Source organism: Nannospalax galili, unplaced genomic scaffold, assembly GCF_000622305.1.
Source record: "Nannospalax galili isolate Female #2095 unplaced genomic scaffold, S.galili_v1.0 scaffold891, whole genome shotgun sequence".
NCBI classification, from domain to species: domain Eukaryota; kingdom Metazoa; phylum Chordata; class Mammalia; order Rodentia; family Spalacidae; genus Nannospalax; species Nannospalax galili.
The window spans coordinates 1,001,427-1,010,918 of record NW_008330576.1 but is presented as its reverse complement, the minus strand read 5'-3'; positions in this window follow the sequence as shown (position 1 = coordinate 1,010,918).

Below are 9,492 nucleotides of genomic sequence, written 5' to 3'. Positions count from 1 at the left end.
GGAGTTGGAATGTTTAGCAGGTGTGTTCCAGCTAGCCAAAGTGAGTTGCTGGAGTCATGCCCTAAAGCCAGTATCCACTCCTGGTTCAAGCCTAAGCTCTCTGCAACTTGTCTACCAAGAAGTGAACAAGCCACATCATGAGTTCTTGCAGACTAAGACCCTTTGGCTGCCATGCCTTCCTCTGAAACTGCGACCCCCAAAAAGTCTCCTCTCCCTTAAATTGTGTCTGGCATTGGTACCAAGAGTGGGATCATTGCTATGGTGCTCCTGGTCCAAGTGGTTTGTAACCTCAGAACTGGATTATGGGAAGAGTATGGAAAAATTGGAGCTGCAGCCTGGAGAAGACCTACAATGCTGAAAGCAGACCTCAATGGGCCATCAGTGGGGTGTGGCATGTCAGTGGTGAGGGAACAGAAACAGCTCCAGCTGTCACCCTTAGCAGCCTGAGGCGATCCCCTAGAGTTTTAGGGATCTTGACTGGGGTTCCCAACTGGGGTTCATGACCTCAATGCAGAAAAATTTTCAGGACTCACTAGTTTATGAAACACAGTTGGAGATTTTATGAATATATTCTAATGTAGACTTAAGCACAAAGGTTAAGAGAAACAAAAGTGCTCAGAAGAAAGTAAGACACACCCAAGAAAGGATATGCACTTTGCAATGGAGAGTAAGAAAAAGTTAGATGTGCCCAGCCAGATGTAGGTATGGACTCATCAAGGGAGAATAAGCAATTCCTTGTCTTAGCATTATCCATGTGTACCATTTGGTGGCTTTCAGATTACACCTCAGAATGTTGCTGAGTGAAATTTATTCTTTCTGTCTGTGCCAGTGGGAGTTTGTGGTATGGCTTGTTCACATCTTGGATGTCAAGCTGCAGAGAGCTTTGGCCTGAACCAGAAGCAGATTCACCTTCAAGGCATGCCCTCAGAGACTCTGCTAAATGTTCCACAAACCCCTGAAACAGCACCACCAGCTGGGTACTAAGTGTTAAACCCATGAGCCTGTTGGGACAGTGCACATTTAAACTATAAAATTCTGCCCCAGATGCATGGCTATCTCATAACAAAATGCATTCAGTCCAAATTCAACAGCTACCATAGTCTTAGTGTTAAAAAGTCTAGAGTCTAAACTCTCTTGTGAGACTCAAAGCAACCTATTGCCTGTGAACCCCTGCAAAAAAAGGTATATTTGTCCCTATACAATGGCACAGAACAAACAGTCCCATTCCAGAAGGGAAGAATATAGGTTCTGCAGGAAGGACCAGACCAAAGCAAGACTGAGACTCAGTAGAGTGATCATGAAACCCTGTAGCTCCGTGTCCAGCATCTTGGAGTCTTGATGGCATCATCTAGCTCCAGCAGGTGGGGGTCCTGTCATCTGTAGGGAATGTGGCCTCTCTCTTGGACTGATTCTACTAAGTGCCTGCAACTTTCCTTGGCAGACGTCTCATGTTCCTGATAGCTCCAATGTCCTGGTAACACTTAGGTTTCACCTTCACAGCTTCATGCTTGACACACTCCGGCACTCCATATAGGGAATCTAACCCGACCTATTATATATTGTCTGGCCTTGCTGGCTTTCTGAAACCTGGATGCAAGCCTCCATGATGCTTAAATTCTTGAATTCTGCATGCCTGTAAAATCAGAACCATGTAGATAATGCCAAGTAGTCTAGCCTCTTTGGACCATGCATGACTGCATCAGGCTGCAAGTACAATGTCAGATAACCTACTAAGTCTGGGAAAACATTTCCCCTTGTGGCCTGTGTAAGCCTTGGGGGCTCTGGCTTCTCAGGTACTCTATTTTTGAGGAAAGTTCTTCAAATGAATTTGCCTTTTTTTTTTCCCTGTGGGGCCTTAAATGGGAATAGGGGTCACCCTCAAGCCACTTTCTTATTGTTCCCAAGCAAGATGTGGGGTGTCTCTTTGTCAGTAGTACGACTCTCCCTAACAATTGCAGCTGCTGGGGCTGGAGAGATGGCTCAGCAGTTAAGAGCACTGACTGCTCTTGCAGAGGACCCGGTTTTGATTCCCAGCACCCACGTGGTGGCTATGAACCATCCTTAATTCCAGTTCTGGGGGAATCCAAAGCCCTCTTCCGATCTCTGTGACATTGCATGACATGGATGCACTCACATACATGCAGGCAATACACTCATACACATAAAATAGAAATAATAAATAAAATATATATATTTTAAAAATTACAGCTGCTTTGTCTGAACCCACCTTGTCTGCAACTTTAAATGTGCTCACGTTTATTTCTTCACCAAACTGCACATTTTCTACATCATTCTGTCCCACTTTTTGCTTTGAATTCTCATCATAAACCTAACTAAAAGCTTCCAGCAACAACTATGCCACAGCTATCAAAATTTTTTCTTCAAGTTAATTAGCCTATTACTTCTGAATTCAACTTCACTCTGATTTTTAGGTCACAGGCAGAACATAGCCAGGTTCTTTGCTGGAATGTAATGAGAATGGCCTCTAGCCTAAATCCCAGTGGAGTCCTTGTCTGTCTCACTCTGAAATGGCATGAACATAGTCTTTACCACATTTCTATTGGCATCCTATCTGCAATGAGACAGGACACAGAAACAGGGAAGACAAGGAGAAAGAAGTGCCTCACCCTAGGATCTGGCTGAAGCTGAGTTTTAGAACAATTACCAACTACCTAAGGCATTTTTCCTCCCCCAGCTATAAACCTTTAATTTTATAGGGAAAAGACATGATCTAAACCTCTTGTGTAACTCTAGTAGCTTCTGGCTTTACCTTATCAGATCATAATTCCATCCAAGGCATCTCAAGTAATATGGGGAGGGGGGGAGAGATAGAGAGAGAGAGAGAGAGAGAGAGAGAGAGAGAGAGAGAGAACAGAGAGACGGAGAGAGACAGAAACAGACTAAGACAAAGACAGAGACAAAAAGGCTGCCATGCAGTCTCTAGCATGAAAATCTGAATCAAACTTCTCCTCCCTTGTTTCCATCAAGTATTTTCTCACAGTGATAAGTAACAACAGGCACCTATCACACCGCTTCTATTTCACTGGCCAAAACTCAGCCAGAAAACCTTATCTAACTGCAGGAAGAACACCCAAAGGAACAAAACAAGAAAATTTGCAAGTATGAGCAGCTTGTGGGGAAACACTCCAAACTAGGGGGACTCCCTTAAAATCCAATGAAAGAAAAATGTTAAGCCTATTATGACATCTAGAATATGCTATAGCTGGTAAAACAGATTGGATAACTATTGATACAATGAAAACATCAAAACTTGGGGCTGGAGAGATGGCTCAGTGGTTAAGAGCACTGACTGCTCTTGCAGAGGACCCGGGTTCAATTCCCAGCACCCACATGGCAGCTATGAACCGCCCTTAACTCCAGCTCTAGGGGAATCCAAAGCCCTCTTCTGACCTCTGGGGCATTGCACGACATAAGCGCACTCACACACATGCAGGTAATATACTCATACACATAAAATCAAAATAAAAAAATAAAATATTTAGTAAAAAAAGAAAATATCAAAACTAAATTAGAAAGAAGAAAATGACAAGTATAACTCAGACTAGAAAATGGGTGTGTGTATAAAATTAAAAGAATCAGAATTAGTTTTATGTCTGAAATTCAGTACAAGGGGCTACAAAGGACGATTCAGCTCTTAAGAGCACTTGCTGCTCTTGCAGAAGACCTGGGTTCTGTTCCCAGCACCCACATAACAGCTCAAAATTCTTTGTAACTTCAGTTCCAGGAGATTTGACACCCTCTTCTGGTCTCCATGAGCACCAGGCCCACATGTGGCACATACATGCAGGCAAACATTCTTATGCATAAAAATAAATAAATCTTTAAAATTTGGGACAAGACCCAGTGAGATGGCTTGGTGGGTAAAGGCCCTTGCCACCAAGGCTGACAACTTTAGTTGGTCCCTGGACCCTACATGGTGGAAGAGTGAACCAACTCCTGCAAGTTGTCCTCTGACCTCTACATTCACACTGTGACAACTATGTGTTCACACATATACCTAAACACCAATAAATAAATGTAAAAATTAAAAATAAAATAAAATTCAGTACAAATGGGAAAGGAAGATAAACTGATGTCATAATTGTGTTTAATCTGTCCAAAAGTTAAGTGAACATGGTGATGGAAGGGGTAGATGGTCCCTGTTCTTTTTACTATACAAAAAATTACCCCCCAAACAATTTTGCACGTCATTGACTTGAGAATTCTGTTCTATGAAACACTAATGACAGTCATTTAGTAGTGATATTAAGGAACAAAAGAAGAATGATTCAGTTCACAAACTTCCTTCCCATTTGCAATAATACCACAGAGCAGAGAACCAAACAATTTCCTTACTACATGGGGAATTTCAGTGTAAGCTTCCGGGTACTTCCCCAAAAGGATCAAAGTCATTTTATGAGTGTGAGTGTTTTGCCTGCATCTACATAAGTGCACTCCATGTGTTCAATGCCCCTGGAGGTCAGAAGAGGGCATCAGATCCTCTGGAACTGGAGTTATGGATGGTTGTGAGCTGCCATGTGGGTGCTGGGAACAGAACCCCAATCCTCTGCAAGAGTATCCAGTGCTCTTAACCACTGTGCCATCTCTCCAGCCCCCAAATCATTATACTATAGCGATACCCGCACACCTATCACTACTCATAGTACCAAAGTTATGCAGTCAGTCTAGGTCCCAATCAAAGGATGAATTAATGAAAATGTGGAATATATGCACAATGGAATTTTATTCAGTCATAGACAGGAATTATGCCATTTTCAGGAATATGAATAGAACTGATAACATCGCTTTAAATAAAATAAGCCAGACTCACAAAGGCAAGTACTACATGTTGTCTCTCACATGTGGAACTTAGTGGGGGAAAACATCATGAAAATGAAAGGCAGACTGTTAGAGATGTGGAGGGAGAAAGGGGGAAAGGAGACTAAGAAAGGATAACAGATGAATCGGACCTCATCAAAGTACATTCTATGGCCAAGTGTGGTGGTGCATCCTTTTAATCCCAGCACTCAGGAGGCAGAGATAGGTGGATCTCTTGTGGAACTGAGGACAGCCTGGTCTACATAGCTAGTTCCAGGCCATCTGGGGCTACAGAGAGACCCTGTCTGAAGAAACCAAAAAAAAAAAAGTACATTCTGTACATGAATGGAAATATGAAACCTGTTACTTCATACAGTTAATATGTGCTAATTAAACAAAAACTCTGTTTATTCTCATGTAATGAAAAGATTAGCCAAAAGAAAAGGTATCAGTGTAATATATTATGTATATTATCATACATAATATAAACACTTGAGCTCTTTCATAGTAAAGAATAAAAAGAAACACTCAGAATGGTAGGTGGGGTGATCCAGATCCAGCACATCCAAGATGGCTTCCTTCATATTGCTGGCTTCTTGGCTAGAAGCATAGGCTAAAGGAGGACTGTTGACCAGCACATCTGCTTGGCCAATCTAGTGCAGTGGCTCAAGACCCTGATCATGCTGCATGGAAGTATGGCCACAGGGTAAACGTCCTAGTGAATAGGACTGAGGCCGCATGGCCTTCTGTGACTTAGCAACACTAATGCCATAGTCTACCAGTCAAAGCAGTCAGATTTCAGCCCAGATTCAAAGGGAGGGAATACAGGCCCCACTCCCTTGAGAGACATGTCAAGGAATTTGTGATCATCTTTTAAAATTACTAAAGTCCTATGAGTAGACCCTTTTATAAGCACTGTTTAGGTCATAGGGCCTGCTTCTAGTAGCAACCAAACATAAAAGGAGAAAAAGTTACAAATGGCCTAATGTTGCTGAGGACAAATGTAGACTGAAGGTAGAAAAAGAAAGCATTTTGCTATTCTTAGACTTGCTGTAAATCTTACTACAGTATTCTGAAAACACTAAATTATCAAAGTTATCCATTACCAAAAAAAAAAATCTTTTTCCTTTTTTCGGGGGTGACAGATTGGGAAAAATGGTTTGCCAGGGATGGAAAGAGGAAGCAAAATAGAGTCTTTTTTATGTTTTATTTTATTTTCAATTATGTGTATATGTGCATCTGTGTGAGGATATGTGCACATGAATGCAAGAGGCTTTGGAGTCCAGAAAAGGCTGTCATATCCCCTGGAGCTGGAGTTACAGGCAGTTGTGAGTCATTCAACATGGGTGCTGAGAATTGAACTTGGGTACCCTGCAAGAACAGCATTTACTCTCAGTTGCTGAGCCATCTCTCTAACCCCAGAGAGTCTCCTTTTGAAGTTATAGTCCATGGACATTAAATATGTTCTTGTTACTGGAACTAATAATAATCCTTTATGTTTATTTGTCCAGTGCTTATAGTTTTCAATGTTCATATAGTTAAATTTATTGGATTTTGATAATAAGTCTGTAGGATGATTATGCACCTTCCCACATTCAGATAAAGATACTGAGCCCTAAAGTCATTGACTTCATTGTGAAGGCCATGAAAGGATTCTAATAAATATCAGCATTAGTCAAGACTCCAAATACAGGACTTTAAAATGTAGTGCAGATGTCTCGTTACAATCATCAAAACCCAAATTTGAAGATTTAAAACCCATGCACTCTTGGTGACGTATACTCAAAAACAAGCAGAGAAAAGAAATCTTAAAATGGAAAGAGAAACATGACTCAGACTTTTGGTGAGTCTGTGATGATGTTAAAGATGAGCGAGAACTGATTCAGTTTATGAACTTCCCTTTTATAACAATACTTTGGAATAGAGAACTTTGCTATAAGCCATTGTTAACACCCTGGCTCTCATCACATAAAGCAGTGCAGTGGCACTTAAGCTATTTCATGACAAAAGAAAAAAAAATCAAAGGAAACTTGCCAGAATCACTTTAGCTTTGTACACAATGTTCCACATTCTTTTCTATTCAATGCACAGTCCTTGAGAACAATCAAACAATATGCAGAGGTATAAGAAGTAAAGTCTCCCCATCCTTCATCTCTATACTTTGATACGTATCCTTCCAGTTTGGAATCCATGTGCACATACAGCTACACCTACACACACACACACACACACACACACACACACACACACACACACATACACACACACACACATACACACATACACACATACACATACACACACACATACACACACACATACACCACACACACACACACACACACGTGTGCGCACTATTTGAAATAAATAGTATTATGCTAACCATATCATTCTATTATTTTTCTTAAAAATTTATATAAAACTACCTTATTTTTTCTGTTGACTACATACTATTACATATGACTGAGAAATCATTCATTTGTGAAAGATTTATATTTGGCATCATTTCTAAACAGGGTAGAGAGAGGTTGGGCCACTAGCTCAGGAGTCCTCAGGAGTCCTGGTATTTCTCAGATGTCAGCACCCAAGAGATCTAATGGGAGGAAGGAATCAGCAGAAGTGGAGCACAGTCAGCATTGGTAGCAGGCTCTCCCAGGAACTAGACTTCCTAAATTCATAGCCAGGACTGGAGGCAGAAATGGTTGCCATCATTGACAGCAGCCTGGAGGATTTAAGAGTCTGGTATTGGGGGCTGGAGAGATGGCTCATCAGTTATTTATTATTTTTATTTTATGGTATGAGTTATTGCCTGCATGTGTGTAAGTGCACCCCTATCATGTAATGCTTGTGGAGACCAGAAGAGAGCACTGGATTCCCTGGAACTGGAGTTACAGATGGTTGTTAGCCACCAGGTGGATGCTGGGAATCAAACCTGGGTCCTCTGCAAGAGCAGCCAGTGCTCTTTACCACTGAGCCACCTCTCCAGCCCTGAAAACAGGCATTTTAAAGAAAACCCTACACCAAAATTATTTCATCCCCACTGCCAAGACTTGAATGTGTGCTCCCAAAATTCATATTTGAAATCCTAAACTCTAAAGTAATGGTATTAGGAGGTGAGCCTTTGAGGAGATTACTAAATTCCATAGATGTGCATACATCATGGGATTAGTGTCCTTACAGAAAAGATCCTTGAAGGTTCCCTGGCCTCTTTTCCATGTTAGGATGATTACCTGTAAATCAGAAAATGGGTCCTTACCAGACATTGAATGTGTCAGCACCTTGGTCTTGGACTTCACTTCTTCCAGAACTGTCAGAAATAACATCTGTGCTATTCTGAACTAGCAGCCACATTGAGCAAGATACTTATTTCAGTATGGACAGCTAAGACATGCTAACTTTACACACACACACTATTCTGCTTTGTATTTCTTAGTTTTTGTAGCCAGGTTAAAGAGAAGTAGATGTACTCTGAGAATGTCGATAAAATCAAGTGCTCAGGCCACAATGAGCTCACCAAGTTGAAGTCCTCACTTTGTGTGGACTCTTAGTCACCAGGATTCCTCTGTCTGAACATGTTTTAATGGTTCATCAACAACAATCCAGGTTTTTTCCCTAATTTACAAGTTCACAGAGACATATACATATCCAAAACTACAGGAGAAAATAAAACCCCTTCTACAAAGTAAAAACAGCTTTTTAAAAGTTAATGAAGGTGCTGGAGAGATGACTCAGTTGTTAAGGTGCCTGACTGTCACACAAGCATGAGAACTTGAGTTTGAATCTCCAGCATTCACATAAAAACAGGGCCACTGCTGCAGCCTCAGCACTCTGGTGTGGGGGCAGGGGGAGACGGGCAGATCTCTAGAACTCATTGGTCAGCCAGCCTAGCCAAACTGATGACCTCCAGGTTCCATGAAAGAACATGTCTCCAAAAATAAGGTGGACTGCGATAAAGACACATGTAGTCAATCTCTGGCTTCCACACACTCACACATGTGCATGCACATGTACACATACCCATATGAACATGTACATACAACACACACACAAAGTGTATCAAATCCACTGTAGCAATCCCCGTAGACTACTGAGATTAAGTACTACTTATATAGAAAACACAAAATGCAAAGATAGTCTCTGTGCCAGAAATGATCTAAAATTGCCTTTGTGAAGAGTAAATGAGACCATCCAAGGACTAGGAAAGCACCAGCCTGTTGGGAAAGGACCTGAAAATTACAGCATGCCAGTGTTTCACACAAGGACAAAATGCTGCACACTCCACCCACCTCTCACATCTTGGTGTGTATGAATCTGACTAACCTTCCTCTACCTTCCCTATCATACCAATAGACCAAGGGCAATGTCATCAGAAAAAGTCTTCTCTGTATCTCCACCTTTCCTACCCTATCTTCCCACTCCTTGTCAAATGCATCATCCATTAACTCCCCAGTGTCTTTTCAAAAACTGGAGATACAATCTTTGACCTAAGCCACACTCAGTACATAGCACACAGCTGGTATACAAACTCTTAAGGAATATTGGATGGATGGATGAATGGACAGATCTTTAGTCAACAGATTTCCAATGTGTGACTTTGAATAAATTATGAATATAATTTCAATTATCCCTTGAACAAAAAGGCAATAAGTGTTGTTACCAAGGAAGCCCTTTTGG